This window comes from Mixophyes fleayi, chromosome 1 (assembly GCF_038048845.1).
Source record: "Mixophyes fleayi isolate aMixFle1 chromosome 1, aMixFle1.hap1, whole genome shotgun sequence".
Lineage (NCBI taxonomy): Eukaryota > Metazoa > Chordata > Amphibia > Anura > Limnodynastidae > Mixophyes > Mixophyes fleayi.
The window spans coordinates 211,469,815-211,489,315 of record NC_134402.1 but is presented as its reverse complement, the minus strand read 5'-3'; the positions used below and the strand labels follow the sequence as shown (position 1 = coordinate 211,489,315).

General features: G+C 40.4%; 1 protein-coding gene across 3 annotated transcripts in view; it reads right to left on the bottom strand.

Annotated features, from left to right (window-relative positions):
• CREB3L3 (cAMP responsive element binding protein 3 like 3) overlaps positions 1-19,501 on the bottom strand; it is a 169,832-nt gene that overhangs the window by 91,592 nt on the left and 58,739 nt on the right. The gene's annotated exons all lie outside the window — the stretch shown is intronic.

Here is a 19,501-nt window from a genome sequence, read left to right as displayed (position 1 = left end):
AGAGCTGACACTCTACAGCGCTTCTTCTCTGTTCCTGCATAACCTGCTGGCTATACCCTGCAACATATCATCTCGACTGGTCGCTTCCAGTAAGGGCCGCGACCTGCAAGAAGGTGCAGCTAAGTCCAAACCCCCTTGCGGCTGGTCCCTGGTGAATACCTCCTCCTTGTTAGACTCTGCACCTTACTGGGAGTTATATTAGTTTCAGGCTGGTTCCCGTTCCTTACCATTCCTGCTGCAGAATTGTGACGCATGCTTGTGACAGTAAGATCAGGCTATAACATGACGGATCCGGCTGTGGAACGTTTGGCCAAAAAAATGTTGCAGCACCTGCTCAATCAGGTGGAGCAACAGGATGCTATCCAGTGCCAACTACTCCAGGGATTTCAGAGTCTCTCGGCTCGCATCGACTCTTTGCAAGCTCCACCCGCTGTACAAGCAGCAAACCCCCAGCACCTGTTGCTGCTCCTGCTCATACCTCCACCTTTCACATTCCAGTACCGTCTAAATTCGATGGAGACCCCAAATTATGTCACGGGTTCCTAAATGTAATGTTCTATACACTTTGAGCTTCAGCCACAGAATTTTCCTACCCAGAAATCTAAGGTAACCTTTCTCATTTCCCTCATTATTATCCGGCCAGGCTCTAGCCTGGGCTTCCCCTCTTTGGGAAAGAAATGATCCACTCCTGACAGACAGTGAGGCCTTCATCTCAGCTTTTCGTAAAATCTTCGATGAATTGTCACGAGCTGCGGCGGTACTCACAGCCGCCCCGGCTCGCTTCCTGTGCTCCCTGGTGTCCCGGCCGTCATCTTTACGACTGGGACGACACTTCCGCCCAGCTGCCAATGCAATGGTCGGACGCCCTGCACTATAGCGCCGCGTCCCGGCAACAGGGGACAGCCGTGCAGGTGCGCAAAGGGATCTAATAGCCTGGAGGCTATTAAGCTTTAATTTATTAGTTAGCTGGGCCCTGGGAGTAATTTCAGAGCTAGGCTCTGATTGGTCCACCAGTGTATTTAAGGCAGTGAGGTCTGCAGCCTCACTGCCGGTTATAGCTTTTCTGTCACAGTTATGCTGACCTGCTTGCTCCTTGCCCTGTGGATACTCTGTCGGATTTCTCGTGTATGACCCCTTGCTTGGATTTGGACCCTGCCTGTTTTGCTTGTGACCCTGACCTTTCTTGCCTGTACCTTGGACCTTGCTACCGTGCCTGTGACCTTTGACCTCGGCTTGTTTGTTGGATACACTGTCTGCTGCCGGCCCTCGACTCTTGCCTGGATTTCACTCCGCTTTCCTGGGTTCTCCCCAGCTGGTATACATTTCACGACCCTCTGCATGAACCTAGGAGAGTCACCTCGGCGGCCTCTGGGATTTTGTGCCTCCACCAAGGATCCCGGTCAGTGGCCCAATATGCTGGGATTACCTTGGCTTCAACAGCATTCCCCTTCGATCGATTGGTCTTCATCTCAAATCCTTTCATGGGGATCAGCTTTTTTCCAAAAGTGCCTAACCCGAATCCGACCCCTCAGAGCTACCTCTACCAGTCCTAAATCTAACTCTGTAATATTATCTAGGCAGTACCACTCCTTTCTGGATGTCTTTGATAAGGCCCGTTTGGAGACATTGCCCCCTCACCGACCCTGGGATTGCCCTATTGTGCTCTTGCCTGGAAAGCTTCCTCCCAAAGGCTGCGTATACCCTTTGTCTTTACCGGAGACCAAATCCATGTCTGAGTACGTCAAGGAAAATCTCCAACGTGGTTTCATCAGACCTTCCACCTCCCCGGCTGGTGCGGGCTTCTTCTTTGTAAAGAAAAAGATGGGTCTTTGAGGCCATGCATTGACTACCGGTGACACAATGCTATTACAGGAAAAAAATGCTACCCTATTCCGCTCATCATGGAGCTTTTTGACCGCATTAAAGGGGCCCAAATATTTACTAAATTGGATTTACGAGAAGCCTACAACCTCATCAGAATTAAATCAGGGGACAAGTGGAAGACCGCTTTTAACACCCGTGACAGTCATTATGAATACCTTGTAATGCCGTTTGGTCTGTGCAATGCAAAGTTTTATTAATGAAATATTTAGAGGCCTTCTCTATATCTGTGTGGTCGTGTACTTAGATGACATTCTAATCTTCTCTCAAGACATCTCCTTTCACCATCTCCATGTGGCAGAGGTTCTATCCAGACTACGTCACAATCAGTTATTCTGTAAACTGGAGAAGTGCTCCTTCGAGCTCCACCAAATACCTTTCCTCGGGTACACTGTATCTGGATGTAGACTGCAAATGGACCCCGACAAAGTGAAAGCCATCTTGGACTGGCCCCTTCCAATTGGCCTCAAGCCCATTCAACAATTTATAGGTTTTGCTAATTATTACAGACGCTTTGGCTCTAACCCTAAATCTTGGCCTCCAGCTGCCGTAAGGGCCTTCGAATTCCTCAAAAACGCCTTCTCCACGGCACCTATCCTCAGACAACCTGACACCTCTTCCCCATTCTTCCTGGAGATCGACACTTACAACATTGGCATAGGAGACGTTCTCTCTCAGAAATCACCTATGGGTCAGTTTCACCCCTGTGCATTCTACTCCAGGAAGTTCCTCCTTGCAGAGGTGAGCTATACCATCGGGTATAAAGAATTGCTGGCAATCAAGGCATCTTTGACCGAATGGCACTACCTTTTGGAGGAGGCGCTTCATCCTGTTACCATTTTTACCAATCATAATAATTTATTATAACTCCAGATCGCACAGTGTCTGAATCCCAGGCAAGCTCGTTGGTCACTCTTCTTCTCCCGCTTTGACCTTCGCCTCAATTTTAAGCAAGGGAATCAAAATAAACGAGCTGACGCTCTATCCCGAGCTTTCACTTCAGATATGCCTCAGGCGGAATACCCTTCTCATTCTATCTTGGATCCTAAATGTCTCCTGTGCACCACCAGGCTCCGACCTCCAACTCCTCCACCGGGAAAAACATTTCTTTCCACTGGTCTCCACCGGAAGCCTACACTCCGACGTCAAGGATTACATCTCTTCCTGTAACATCTGTATGCAGCACAAGTCCTCACATCAGTCTCCTCTGGGCCAATTAATTCCACTACCCATACCACTGGAACCCTGGACTCATATCAGTATGGACTTCAATACTGACCTACCATCCAATAAGAATTGCACCGTCATTTGGGTCGTGGTGGACCTTTTTTCAAAAATGGCCCATTTTATTCCTCTGCCTGGTCTGCCATCCTCAATAAGTTTGTCCACAATAACGCTTTCCACAAATCTACTTCTTTGTCACCCTTTTTTGTGGTCTATGGTCATCACCCTTCTCTTCCAGAATTTACTTCCCTCCCATCCACCCAAGTTCTGGCTGCTGATGCTCTTCACTGCAACTTCCATTCTATCTGGACCCCAAGCAAGATCCTGTCTCAAGAAATCATCCACCGCTATAAATTAGCTGCGGATAGAAGACGCCAAGTATTTTCTCCCTTTAAAGTCGGAGATAGAGTCTGTCTCTCCACCAAAAATATACTTCTCAAAGTGTCATGTATGAAGTTGGCTCCACGCTTTATTGTTCAAGTTGCGATTACCTGCTTCCCTTCGTATTTATAACTCTTTTCACGTTTCCTTATTGAAACCATTAAGGATCAATCGTTTCTCTTCAGTACCGTCCTCTAAGGTTCATCAGGAGGAGGAGTTCGAGCTTAAACAAATCTTGGATTCCAAGTATTATAAGTATTTAAAGGGGGGGTACTAACACGCGCCGGGTGATCAGGCCATATACCCGATCCCTGGCTTAATTACCTGCTCCTGCCGTCCGCTCGGTCCGGGCTGGGTGCCGCCATCTTTCCGGGTCTGTCAATTTCTCTGTCCCTCTCCCTATTGGTTGGAGTTTTGGCTCAAAAGTTTAAAAGGCACCTCCTCCCTGTCCTCAGTGCCTGATCTTCATGTTACTTTGCATGGGTTCCTGGTTCCTGTTCTATTCCTCGTTCACAGAGCTGACAATCTACTCGCTGTATCGCTTCTCCTCAATTCCAGTGAGTAACCTGCTGACTACTGAACTGTATTCCTGCTGTCATCCTAGTGGTAGTCAGTTGTCCGCAGAGCTGACATTCTACAGCGCTTCTTCTCTGTTCCTGCATAACCTGCTGGCTATACCCTGCAACATATCATCACTAATTGTGAGTAACCTACTGACTACTGAACTGTATTCCTGCTGCCATCCTAGTGGTAATCAGTTGTCCACAGAACTGACACTCTACAGCGCTTCTTCTCTCTTCCTGCATAGCCTGCATAACCTGCTGACTATACCCTGCAACATATCATCTCGACTGGTCGCTTCCAATAAGGGCTGCAACCTGCAAGGAGGTGCAGCTAAGTCCAAACCGCTCCAGGCAGCACTCTCAATGAAAATAAAAAATCCTGTAAAAAACAAAACAAAAAACTTATATTTTGCGGTCACCTGACCATTCAGGTGAGGTGATCAGGTCAGTTGGCGATCTGGCTCCCTCCCTGGTCCCCTCTTCCATGCTGCCCTCGCAATGAATGTCGGGCGTGATGACATCATCACGCCCGACATTCACTGTGAGCACAGCACGCAGTGACTCAGCGACTCAGTAAAAAAGAAGAGAAGGGGACTCGGAGAACAAGGCAATTGAAAGGTAAGTTAAGGGGGGTTTGATTCTCTAGTTGAAGTGATTATATATATATATATATATATATATATATATATATATATATATATATAAAGTTAACCCGTGCATGATACTCATGCATTCTAGTCAAATCAAGCTACTTAAGGTGTTAAAAAGGTTCTTGTCATGCATTTGGGCCATAGCCCAGGCCTCAACCACCAACCACTCCCCACTGTCATCCCCGGCAACAACCAACCACTCCCAACTGTCACTTCTCCTTCAAGAAATATATATGTATTTTTTTTAAATCTTTATAAACAATTTTAACAATTAACAAATTAAATTAACAAATTAAAAACATCTTAGTATACCAAATTTCAGCCCTTTCTGATTTTTTTTCCCCACACAAAGAATTTAGTAGGTCAGTGTATAACTCCGCCCAGCAGGTGGCGCTGCAGCTTGGTTTTTTTTTTTCCACACACAGACAGACTAACACACGCCACTAGACATTTATATATTATATATATATATATATATATATATATATATATATATATATATACACACATAATCACTTCAGTTAGAGAATCAAATCCCCCTTAACTTACCTTTCAATCACCTTGTTCTTCGAGTCCGATCCCCTTCTCATATATATATATATATATATATATATATATATATATATATATATATATATATATATATGTGTATAGGCACTGCTTTGCCCGGGGGCCCATAATGTTGTTAAGATGGCCCTGGCTCCAGTACCCTAAACACACCTTTTCCACAATATATAAATTGCTAATTGAAAACCTTTTCTAGCCATTGCTGGGTTTTTGAAATTGTGGAAAAGGGATCTAGGGGAATAGTGGAGGAAAAATATTCCAATGCACATTAGCTAGCTCTACTAGTTTCTCAGTGGCGAGACACACTTTTTAGGTGGACCAGATGTCCTAGCCAGTTGTGCAAAATGTATCTTAGTGTTTTTGGATTCTGTTGAAGGTGTGGCTGTGAGAGGGTCTGCCACATATCTGGTGGGAGTGCTCTAAGCTTACTCCTCCCTGGTGAAAGTTCAGCATTATGCAGCTGCGATCTTGAGAGGGGCTGTCCTGGACGAGACAGAATTTTGGCTACTCAACTTAAATAATATCTAAATACCTCAATAAAAAAAATATGTGCTCAAACATCTAAACACTGCTGTGACAGTGGTAGTCCCAGTACACTGGATGTCCTCATCTACTCTGAGCAAAATAGAGTGGTTGGAGCAATTGCAATCCTGAATTCCCAGCAACCAGGCAATGGTTGCTTGAATATAAGGAATCACCCAAATATAAATCCCTGATCAGTGCAGACAGCACCCCAATCGATACATAAAATTGATAACTGAGCCAGTTAGCTTCTAGAGCCTATAGTGATTGATTTGGGCCCAGAAGTGAGCAAGTACAGCAGGAGTTGTTATTAAGCATAACCATCCAACTACTGTATTACTCAAAACATGGCTATGGCTTGAACTTTATGACTCCCTCCCATACTTTGTATACTCTGTCTCGCACCCTTCATTCCCTTCTGTTTTATGTTGCATTCTTTCTATTGGATTGTGGTGTTGCTGTCTCAATTTCAAGAAAATGTGATAAATATTGTTGCTATACCCACTACTGTATATTTTGACATTATTTGCCTTAGTTCCTCAATAAAGTAATTAAACAAAAAAAAATAATGTCTCTTTTCTAACATGGCATGGCAGCTAGATACACAGGGTCTTTCACACAATCTGACACTACTAATGCCCAGGGGGAGTCTGTTGTTGCTGAAACTGAACCACCAACTGTAGGTTGCAGCATTGTATGTGAGCCAAAGGCTCAGTTAATGACTTACTGTGCCCTTTTCATTATTATTCAGTCTGTGCACACATGCTTCAGGGAATTGCCTAATGACCAGCTGCTACTAATGACACATGAGGCTTGTTACCACACTTTCATGTCTATATAAGTAATTTCCTGCTAATTTTCCAGTTTACTGAGCTTGTCTCTGTGAACCAGCATTCTCCATCATGTACCTTCCTGACTGCCTTTCTGTGTATGACGCCTGGCTTCTCTCTGGCTCCTAACCCTTGACTCCCCAGACACACCCTTACGAGACCAGGATATTAGAGTTGGGACTCAAAGATTAATTCCATTATATAGGGGTTCATGGATCACACAAGTAAGGAGAGTACAAGGACACGATAGTACATTTCTTGCAAAGTAAAAATGCACTGTAACATAAGAACTTAACTATGCATAAAGAGCTGTTACACTAGCAAGGTAGGTCCATTGACACATTGCTCCGGTTAACCATTTATTCTGTTCTCTGTTCATACCTGTTTACCTTGGCTTTCCCTCCCTGTATTCACTTGCTGGTCTGAACTGAGCATACGTACACCTGATCTTTTCAAAACTTCCTGCACTCACTTGATTGGCTAATTGTCTGTCAGCCCTGTCTATTTAAAGCACCTGCCTCCCTACTAAGGTGCCAGATCTTCAGGTCTCCTTACCTGTTAAGACGTCTCCTCCTCTGGCTCCTTTTCATTGCTTCCACCTCATTATTCGTTGGATTCAGCAACCATGCTGCAGATCGTTGCGCATCACCTCTGATCCTGCTCCAGGACTTCTAGCTCATCAGGATCTCAGCTCTTCACCATCCTGCAAACTGCTGCTCTCCTGTGTACTTCTGTATCACCTCCGCAGTCAAGACGCTGCTGCTACTCTACAGATCGTTGCGCATCACCTCTGATCCTCAGAGCTTCATCATTCTGCAGCCTATTACTCTCCTGTGTATACCTGTATCTTCTTTGCAGCCAAGACGCTTTCGTCACTCTCCAGATCATTGCACATCTCCTCTCTTCCAGCTCCAGGGCTTCCAGCTCATCAGGACCTCAGCGCTTCATCATCCTGCAGCCTTGCTATTTTGTGCATACCTGACTCACCTTCTCCATGGTCTAGACGCTGCTGTCTCTCTGCAGACCATTGTGCCACTCCTACAATCCTACTCCAGGGCCATCCTGTTCACCAGAACCTCGGTGCAGCAGCACCCCATAGACTGTTGCTCTCTCTTGTTATCTAGAACTACCACTTACCTGTTGTACCCGCCTCAGCTTTCTGACATATCCGCATTGCAACCTTTATCTCATGACCACCCATCTAGTCTCGTTAATCGCTCCCCTAGAGGACCGCGACCTGCGGTTAGATAGCCGCTAAGTCTGTATCCCCTTGCGGGGATCCCTGTTGAAAACCTCTCTTCTGATAGACTCCGCGCCTCTAGGGAGTAATATCCACCTGATCAGACTTCGAGGCACATCCTAACTTTGAATCCGTGACAGTAAGATCTGGACAAAAAAGGATGGACCCCGATCGTGAACCCTCCACCAAGGATATGTTACAACACCTTGTTGGCCAAATTGAACAGCAACATGCCACTCAACCTCAGCTTTTCCAGTGTCTGCAAGCCCAAGCCGCTCGCTTGGACTACCTACAAACTGCCCTGCCGGCTTCCCAACCTTGTGAAGCCCCTGAATCGTCTGCTCCTTGTCCGGCAGCTACATCTACTTTGATATGTTTGCCATCGCCACAAAAGTTTGATGGTGACCCCCACTTCTTTTGGGGACTCCTGAATCAATGTTCTATTCAATTCGATTAGGCCTCTCATGAATTGCCAATGACTCTGGCTGCTTTGATCTCCGGCTGTCATTGGGTGGACATTCGCTGCCGGGAAAAGGCCTCCAAGAAAGAACCCTCTCGGCACTCCTCCTTGAAACTACAGTCTCCCAATACTCTTGATGAGCCTATGCAACTGGGGCACTTCTGATTTTGTCCTGAAGAGAGACAAAAAAGGATCTCAAATAATCTTTGTATTTACTGTGCTGAACTGAGACACCTGCTGGCCTTCTGTCCTAACCGCCAAGGAAACTACAAACCATAACCAGTTCTCGGAAGGTCAGGTTAGGGACATTTAAATCCTCCCCTAACTCGGTAACTGTTTAATCTGAGCCATTCCGGTTACCCTTCATGGACCCTCTGGACTGCAAAATCTTTCAGCCCTCATAGATTTCTTCCTCCTTAGTAGAATCCTTGTCTATACCCATCTCTTCTTTACCCAATCTTGTGAGTTCTTACAGCCATTGATGGGAATCAGATCTACAGTGGTACTATTCTACAACTCTCAAAAATCGATATCCTATCCCATTGGTGCCGGATCTCTTCGAGCACATTAAGGGAGCCCCTATTTTCAGTAAACTTCACTTTAGAGGAGCTTACAGCTTGATCAGAATTCACGAGGGAGATGAGTGGAAGACCACCTTTAACACCGGACATTATGAATACTTGGCAATGCCCTTTGGTCTCAGTAATGCTCCAGTGGTATTTCAGAGTTTCGTCAATGAAATTTTCAGAATGGTGGTTTACTTGAATGATATTTTAATCTTTTCCCAAGACTTGTCCTCCAACCGCCACCATGTGGCTGAATTACTTTCCAGACTCCGAACTAACCAACTGTACTGCTAGCTTGTAAAGTGTGCATTCGAGACCACTCAAACATCTTTCCTGGGTTATATTGTCTCCAGAGATGGTCTGCAAATGGACCCCAAAAAAGTTTGAGCCATCATCGATTGGCGTATCCCCTTAGGACTAAAGGCCATTCAACTGTCACGAGCCGCGGCAATACGCTGCCTCCTGGCGTGAACTAGCAGCCGGCCACGTGCTTTAGTTTCTGTGCTCTGTTTTTATCCTTGTGGCATAGATGTAGGAGGGTGTAGGGACATCCTCCAACTCCAGGGGGAGCTCTCATTTGATTTAAACTGGTTAATTTATATTTTTATACATGCTTCCTGGTTTATGTTATTACCTATGCTAGTTCTAGCTAGTAATTAATTAGCAGCCTCCTGAGGCTGATTGTCAGCCCTGTCCTCCTCTGTCTTGATTGGCTCTTGGTACTATTTAAGGCAGTGAGGTCTGCAGCCTCACTGCCGGTTATAGCTTCCTGTTACCAGTTTGCTGACCTGCTCTGCCCTTTGTCCCTGTACTGGGGATACTCTGCTTGATTGCCTGTGTATGACCCCTTGCCTGGATTTGGACCCTGCCTGTGTTTCTTGTGACCCCGACCTCTGGCGTGTTTACGGACTTTCCTGTTTGCTCGTGACCCTTGACCTCGGCTTTGTTTATTAGATTTGCTGTCTGCTGCCGGCCCTTGACCCGTGCCTGGACTTCACTCCTCTTTACTGGGTTCTTCCCAGCCGGTCCGCACTTCACGACCCTCTGTTAGTCTGCGGCCAAGTCTGTCCCCAACACTAGGGGCTCCAGTGAACACCTGACTGGTAGAGCAGACTCCGGGTTGTGCTGTATCGGCTAGAGGGGTTCCTAACATCAACGGTTTCACCAACAACTATAGGCAATTTCTACTTGTCTACTCTTCCCTTGTGGCTCCCATCATTGCTGTGACCCAGAAAGTAGCTGAAACCAAGACCTGGACTCCATGTGCCATATCTGTCTTCACCAACCTTAAGGAGGCATTGTCTATGGCTCCTGTTCTCTGACAGCCAAAAACCTCTGTGCTGTTTTTTGTCGAGGTAGACGCCTCATCAGTAGGAGTTGGGGCAGGTCTATCCCAGAATTTTCCCCCAGAGAAACGATTTCATTCGTGCCAGTTTCTGCCGGTGGAGAAAAACTATTCCATCGGTGACAAAGAACTCCTGGCTATGAAATTGGCATTTGCAGAATGAAGATACCTCCTGGAGGGGGCACGTTTCCCGGTCACTATTTTTACTGCTCACAAAAACTTGTTATATCTTCAGTCGGCCCAGTGCTTGAATCCACGACAAGCTCGTTGGTCTCTCTTTTCTCTCGCTTTAGTTTGCACGTCAACTTTCGACCCAGATCGAAGAACAAGAAGGCTGATGCAGACTCCACTAACCGCCCCATTCTAGATCCCAAATTTTTGCATGCCACTTCTGTAATACTTACCCGATCCTCCGCACTGACGGCTGCCTGTCACTTCCGGGTTGCAGCGGTGCAGATCATGCAAGAGTGGCGCAGAATTCAAAACTCCTCCTTCTCCTGTATATAAATCGCGCTCTGACACAAGCCCTGTGTCAGAGCAATAGGTTACTCACCTGACTTCTGCCTTCCTGTGTCTGCTCCTGTGTTGCTCCTTGCACCTCCTGATGACTGCTATTGTGTGAGAAATAGAAATATTTCTATCGCACTGATTTTAGGAATGACCCTCTTTAATATTTCAAAGAGGAGTGCTACCAATAACTTATGTTGAATACAAATAAAAGAAACGACTAGAAGTTAATTGCTTGGTGCACTAAAATTCCCTTATCGTCAGTAATAGAATCGTTTTTGGAACATCAGATGCATCTAAAATATAACTTCTATTAGAAAAATATAACAATTTTTTTTAAAATAAGCGAAATATAGTGTGATAATACGTGAAATGGTGTGAGCTAAAACTCTGGATGCGCTGCTGCTTTACTTCTAATATTGTAGAGAATGACAATATTGAATTAAACAGAAATATAGTGCTAAATTATTCTGAGAATACCTAAATATATATTCTCATGTGTCCAGTAGGGTCCTATATATAGCTATTCCTGATATAGATCTCTCCCATATTGCCTCTCTTACTACATCCCCTCTATATAACTAATTAATGTTATATGCTGCCATATCGGCATTATTAGTGAGGACAGAATCTTCTTTCAAATGTTGGCTTCCCTATACTATAGTAATCTTGGCCTCATTCCTTATTCTAGGGCATTTTATCAGCATTGCAACAATCAGGAATTCAGACTCTTATTGAACGATTAAATTAAATATTCCAAGCATCCATTTCGCTGTGCATTTTTATGGACTAACCGATCGTCTAATTTAACAGGAGTTATATACCCTATAGGACACGCCGACTTTCTGACGTTGCAGATATCAGAAGGTGTGGATAAGTGTGATTGGCATCATTTTGTACCAATAGTGGTTTACCAACTGCATAGTCACGCCTCTTAAGGTATTTCCATTGGACAGATTACGATCCTGCCCTTCTAGGTGAATCTTATTCGTCTCATGTTATCAAAATAAATTATTATTATTATTATTATTAATATTTATTTATAAGGCGCCACAAGGCATCCGCAGCGCCGTACAGAGACAAACAAAATCACAATACAATGGGAGACAGCACAGTACAGTAAACACAGCAACTCAGTACGCTCAATGCACAGCTAGAGAGGGCGGGGAAGGGGGAGGGAGGATCCGCAAATGACGGGGCCCAAGAAGGAGGGCATGGAAGACAGGGAGACCCCCAGGGGGGAGGAGGGAGCGAGAGTGGACGTGGGGTGGAGGACCCTCGAGGAGGAGGGCTAAGTAGCTGGAGAGCAGAGTTAGAAGTGGTGGAAACAGGAGTTATTTAAAATAAATAACCTTCAGTAATCATGATTACCCAATCTGGTAGTATACAACCCTTAGGTCTTATTTTGTGGTAGTATTTACATGTAAGTGTAAAGGATTTATACAAAATTGCTCTATATTTAACTGCCGTTACAACCAATCTCCAGTAGGTATCCGGAATATGTTTTAATATATATACACTATCCACCTGCACGTATATTCACATTAGTTCTGATCATCCTAACAAAGGTTACAAGTTTTATAAAACATATATCCCGTCTGACGTTTCTAATAACAAGAGACATTGGTAGGTATAGTAAACATAGTTTTGAACCAATGGCGAATTGCCATTTGTGATCGACATAATTTTATACCAGTGGTAGTTTCCCAGCTATATAGTCCCACCTTTTAAGGTATTCTCATTGGACAGATTACGATCCTACCCTGCTAAGTGAGTCTCATTTTTCTCATATTCTCAAAATACATATCCCACAGTGTCCATGATTATCTGATCTGATGATATATATCTTCTAACTCTTACACTATGACAGTGATTATATAAATTTATGCCCAATTACTCCATATTAACTACCATTATAGTAGATCCTAATATGTATCCAGATTATGTTTAGTATGTATACTCCTCCACCTAAGTATATCTTAATTAATTCCAATCGTCAGATTCAACATGAATAACAAACTTCCAAGAACACATGTACTGTCTGACATTTGTAATTACAAAAAACATGGGTAATGTCGAAGTCGTATAATTGGATTAACGAAAGTATATTGGTTAATATTGTTTTATTGTACGATTGCACTCAGTACGCCACGCTACATGTGGCATAACGCGATCGCACGGTAACATACGCACGCACACACTCGCACTACAACATTTATATATATATATATATATATATATATATATTTATATGTTATATATATATATATGTTATATATATTTCATATTTATATGGATTCCATTGCACAGTGATTTATGAGCAGATAGTATTTAGTTTATTATTAGTTTATATATTATGATTATATGTACACTTCAGTGTTATTTAAGGTTCAGGTTATAGGAAATGTGTCATGTCTGATATAATTTTAATCCCCTATTCATCAGCAGCTGTCCGGTTCATTCGCCGAAGAGATCGTATATTTCACACTCTAGTTATTGATGTTAGGGAATAAATAGTCAGAGTGATACAAAAATGTAAAATGCTAATGGACTAGTTGTAACTGGTTTCTGGGCGGGAGAATCATCTGGAATGTTGACCCTCAGCCTTTGAGGGGGTTGTTTGAACTAGCCTATGACCTGTTTACACTGGACCCACCTGAAGTCTGGACCTATAGAAGCAAGCCACGTCATCTGCATTGTTCTCTCTGTAACACTGAATGTATATAATCATAGCTGTGCTCCCAATAGCTTCAGTCATTCTCTGATCACAGTATTCTGGAGTGAACTACTATCCACTGGAATATGATAAGATAGCGCAAAACTCAAATCGATATAAAATTTATTACAAATACATGTGTATCAACAATAGATATGATAGGCAATTGTTTCAGTAAATTCTGGTTAAATAGATAAAATATCAAAGGAGACTTAACAATCAAGAGACTAGATCATTGGCATAATCTCATTATAAATGTCATAGTAGAAATATATATATATTATTAAAACAGTATCACTTGAGACTTATACATAATATCCCACATAGACATATAACCAGGTTCAAAGAACCTTCAAAAACTGCTGAATGTCATCAGCATCATAGAATAGGCTATTATGAGGTTAATATTGTAATTAACGTTATACAGATGGTTAGACCTCACAAAAAAGCAACTATTATCCAATTGACCGCATGCAATAGACAATGAAGATATGCAGGTAATTCCGAGTGATAAAGCACACTTAGATAGCCTCCAGTTAGAACATCAGTTGAAGTGTAAGTTCAAGGAAACCGCAAAAGGGCTTCCACTTGAATGTCAGTCTCGTTAGATTAATTCCCAGACTGATTTAGATGTGCACTTCAGTTTAGTCAATCTCCTTAGAGTGTCATATAACATAGATAAATCCAAGTAAATAAAAAAAGTGTAACATACTAAAAAGGAGGCATATGAAATTGATTAGTGAGCAAATTCAGCAGCTGTTCCCAGCTCTAGATGCTCCTAAGAGTAAAGTTGTAGTCAGCAAAAATGAATATTGTGGGTGAAGGTATAAACATCAAACCTGCACGTCGGGCTCAGTGTCCTCCAGCCGCGGTTTAGGTTGTATCAACGTCCATTGGAATGGACTATACTATCCACTGGTACCCGTGGGAGCGCAGCGAGCGCATGGGAACACAGCGGTATGTATTTATCTTTTGGTATTGGCTCTACTGTATTATATTATAATCATGTATTGAACTGTTAAACTTTGCATCTGCTAAAATAAATTACTTTGTGCATTGGAAACACAATACAATCGCTTGGGCAATGCTTATTTGAAAACGATAAAATTACTTTAATAGTAAGTATAATCGACATGATTTTAAATGAATGGCAATTTGCCATCTTTATAAGTCCGTCCTTCGATATACTCCCATTCAAGGAGTTAAGATCCTATCCTAGTGCATGTGTCTCATTCATCTCGTCTTATTCAAAAATGTGCATCCATCAACTTCCGTGATCATATAATCTGACAATATATGTCAATGTTTTAGATTTTATTTCATCCTTATTATATATATGTATATATAACATATATATTCTATAGCTTTCACTTACACTTGTATTCTCCTATATTGCTACTCATTGTGCTCTTTTTAATCCCATTTGACAACATCTATATTTCAACAATCATCCAAACGATGTCGTCAGTTATTTATATTATAACTAATACTATATACTTTTATCTTCAATAGTTTGAATTACTCCTTGGCCACTATAGTAAACTACCTAATAATAGTGCTTAATATATATGCATATGTGATAATTGTATTATCATACATGAGTGTACAGGTACCATTAGTGAATAATATAACTACTAAAATTCCCATCCGAGTGGATTAAATATAAAATTATTGGGTGTAACCACTACTGAAAATCGCATCCAAGTAAACGATATGGTGTTATTTGTGTAATCACCATGGTGATTTAAATAGAGTAATTATAATTACAATCTTAAATTATTTTAAATATACTACTAAAATACAGTGGATTAATTAACATGCATAATTAGGACCATTCTAATATAATAGAGTTGATATAAGTGCAAAACAGATAATACAATATAAATAAAAATGAAAATGAATATAAAATAAAAATATGAATAAAAATATGTATTTATTAAAATTATATAATAATATAAAAATAATTTAACACCAATTTATATATTCTATAAATATTTAGTGTAAGTTTTATATATTAGCTATATATGGAGTAAATTCTAGTACATTCAAGAGTGATCAAGTCATATTAGTACACGGGTTTAATGTGTAATTAGTATAGTGTTTCTCGGTAGGCATATTAATCTAATCACTTATTGAAGTCATCAAAGAAAAACCATATAGCTGTTGTTTTCATTCAGACCTGTTGGGTGTATAGTATTCATCAGAAAAATCATCACCTCCTCTAATATTCAGAATGGCTTTCTCCATCCCATATGCCATAAGATGTGAAGGGTTGCAATTATGTTTTTTCAAAAAGTGTTTTGCAACTCTAGTTAAAGTTTTAAATTTTCTTACATCTTGTTCCGCATTACGGATGTTGCCTATATGCTCCAATATCCTTTGTTTCAATGGCCTACTGGTCATTCCAATATATTGCAAATTACAAGTACAAGTAAGGCAATAGACAATGCCTTGAGTGTCACAATTTATAACATTTTTGATAATATGTATTTTATTGTATGTATCTGTAAAATGTTTAGTCTTTTTCATAAATTTGCACGCCTTGCATTTACTACAAGGAAAAGATCCCATAATTCTATTCGTTATTCCCAGGGTTTCTTCCTCTTGAAAGTGACTATGCGTAAGTAGATCTTTCAAATTTATAGATCGTCTTCAGCTGAGTGAGATTCTGTCTCCCACAATATCTTGGAGATCTGGATCTTGTTGTAGTACATTACTATGTTTTTGCAAACAAGATTGTATTTGTTTCCATTGATTATTGAAGGTGCCTATAAACCTGACTGACTCCTTTTTTGCTTTCAAATTACTTTCTGGAAATATTAGAGTATCTTTTTTTATCTTGGTTGTTTCAATATAAGATGTTTTAATCATCTTCTCACTATAGCCTCTCATTTTGAGCCTAGTTCTCAACTCTTTTGCTCGTTTTTCAAAGATAATATCATTTCCACAATTAAGCTTCATGTGTAAATATTCACCCTTCGAGATACCCCTAATTGTCGAGGGGAGATGTGAACTAGAAGCATGTAATATGCTATTAGTAGCCATCTTTTTCCTAAACATATCCGTTGATAATTCTCCATTATCCGTAACAAATATAGTTAGGTCCAAGAAAGTAACCTTTTATGAACTCACATCAAAGGTTAATTCCAGATTAATTTGATTAATGTTTAGGGAATTCAAGAATTCCTTTGAAATTTCCACGTCTCCTTCCCATATAATAAAGATGTCGTCTATGAATCATAACCAGACGACAACAAACTGTGTATATTTTTCATTTTCCGTTGCGAATACTACTTCCATCTCCCACCACCCTAAGTAGATGTTCGCATATGTGGGGACACATCTTGTGCCCATTGCTGTACCCCTTATTTGGAGGAATATATGAAGTAATTCTTGGTCAGTACAAATTCTAATAAACTCAAAATAAAATCATTGTGATAATTTTTCATCTTTGTCTTAAGGAATTCCCTTACTGCAAATAGACCTCTTTCATCTTGAATACTCGTGTAAAGAGCTTCTATATCACACGTACACAATGATATCCCTACTCACAATGATAATTTGTATTTTCCCCAAAATATCTAGGGTGTCTCGTAAATAGGAGGGTAAAGCAAATACAAATTCTCTTAAATGTTCGTCAACATACATACTGGCTTTCTCTGTCATATTGCCTATACCAGAGACGATTGGTCTTCCTTGTGGTTTTCTTTCATTTTTATGTATTTTTGCGAGCACGTAAAACGTAGAAATTTTGGGATTTTCTACATATAGGAATTCATAATCACTCTTATTAATTGTACCCTTGTCCCAGGTTTCTTTAATAAGATTTTAATATATCCTCAAAAAGACATTAGTGGAGTTAGTTGACAATTTTCGATAGCAGTTTTTGTCATTGAGTTGTCTGAATATTTCTGTCTTATAGTCCTCTATAGACCAGAGGACTATATTTCCCCCCTTGTCAGAGGGTTTTATAATGACATTTCCCCATGTATTAATCTCATTCAGTGCTTCTCTTTCCTCTATTGTTATGTTATATCCCTTACAATAGGGTCTATGCATAATAGTATCAAGATCTTTTGATACTAGTTGTAAATAAATTATAACCTGGGGACATATAGTTGGGTTGGGACCAAAAGTAGACTTCTTCTGTAGTAGTGTACACTTATCCTTTTTTCCTTACTGGATTGATATCTAGTGTTTGGTTCCCGTTGTAGTTCTTCTAACATTTCAATAATCTCTTGATCTCTAGAATCTATAATGAAGAATTGTGATGCTTCTAATATTTTATCTGAGATTAAAGTTGCATCAATAGTAGTGTTGATTTGTGAAATTTTTTCTTGTTTTGTTTAAAGAATTTATGTAGCAATAATTTCCTTATGAAGAGTTGAAGGTCCTTTTCAATTTCAAACCTATCCATATCTTTGGTAGGAGAAAAGGATAGTCCTTTAGATAAAATATATTCTTAAGCTGGTGTCAGTATTCTATTGGTTAAATTTATGATTTTTAAGGAGTTGGAATGTTCATTTACCGTTTTGTCCTCCTGTATTGTCTTGGGGGATTCCCTTCCCTTTCCCTTAATACTCTCTTTCTTAGATTTCTGGCCACCCCTTCTCATTCTTTTAATCCTATGTCTGTATCCTTTATTCTGGTACCTCTCCCTAAAAAAATCTCATTGAGAGAGTGGGTAATCTCTATTTCTCATGGGGCTTTCACGTGCTTCCACATCTGATATTTCTGTCTCAGATGTGGTATAGCCTTCATGTTGGTTTTGTGCCCTAATTTTATCTCTTGATTGGTTCCATCTAAAGATTTTTTTCTGTTCAAAGTCATTTTTATCTCTTGCGATTTTTTTTTTTTATATCTTTGACTATTTGTTCAATTTCCTTAATCTCCTTTTTATATCTCTCATAAGTTTTTTGAAATGTGTCCAAATTCTCATATTCCTTCAATTTATCCAATTTCCAATTTCCAATTTATCCAATTTCATTATTTCTACTGTATAATGATCAAATTTAATCTGGTCATGTTTAATTAAGACCTTCATTAGATCAAAAGAGCATTTCAGAAGGATTCCCTCCCATTCTTCCTCAAGGGTTGTATTTGCTAACTTATATGCTGGATAAATGCGTGGTCTTAGTCTTCTCGGTACTAAGCTTTTTTTATGTAGCATTCAGATGTTGCTTTGTTCCAATATGTCTTGGTTTCTTTAATCAAAAGATATTTAATTTCTAACAGATCTTCTGAACAATGTGAATTTAAATTTTCAGAATTTGATAAATCACTGAAGATGCCATCTGTATCTTATCCCCACCCACTTTTTCTTGAGCTTAATTCCTGTCTAATATTAAGATTCGTCATGCTGATGTAATGAATAATTTATAACGATATTCTTATTAATAATAGCTGGTAATATTTGTCTATAACATATAGTAATCGTGCTGATAGAAAGAGTTTAAAATAAATCAGTAACACTTAGGGGTATATTTACTAAACTGCGGGTTTGAAAAAGTGAAGATGTTGCCTATGGCAACCAATCAGACTCTTGCTGTCATTTTGTAGAATGCACTAAATAAATGAAAGCTAGAATCTGATTGGTTGCCATAGGCAATATCTCCACTTTTTCAAACCCGCCGTTTAGTAAATCTAGCCCTTAGACTGAGAAAGAGAAATATTTCTATTGCACTGATTTTAGTGATGACCCTCTTTAATATTTCAGTATCGCCTGAGCAGACTTCGAGGCCCGTCCTGACTCTGAATCTGTGACATCCATTCAATTATTAATCATTAAATTATTTATCATTTAAAGTTTTTGCAGTTGCACTACAACAGATTTAGAGTGCTCTAGGCTCTAGAACCTCTCTCAAATATTTTCCAACACAAGTAGGGTGTCAATGCAAGTTCCTACTTAGATTGGTAAAACCAAGAATTTTATCTTCAAACTTTTATGAAACACATTTTATAAAAATACTTACAATATATCAATATTATTCATTTACTAAACCATTATCTTCTTAATGATGTATTACCCAGCAAATGCTTTACTGTCAGT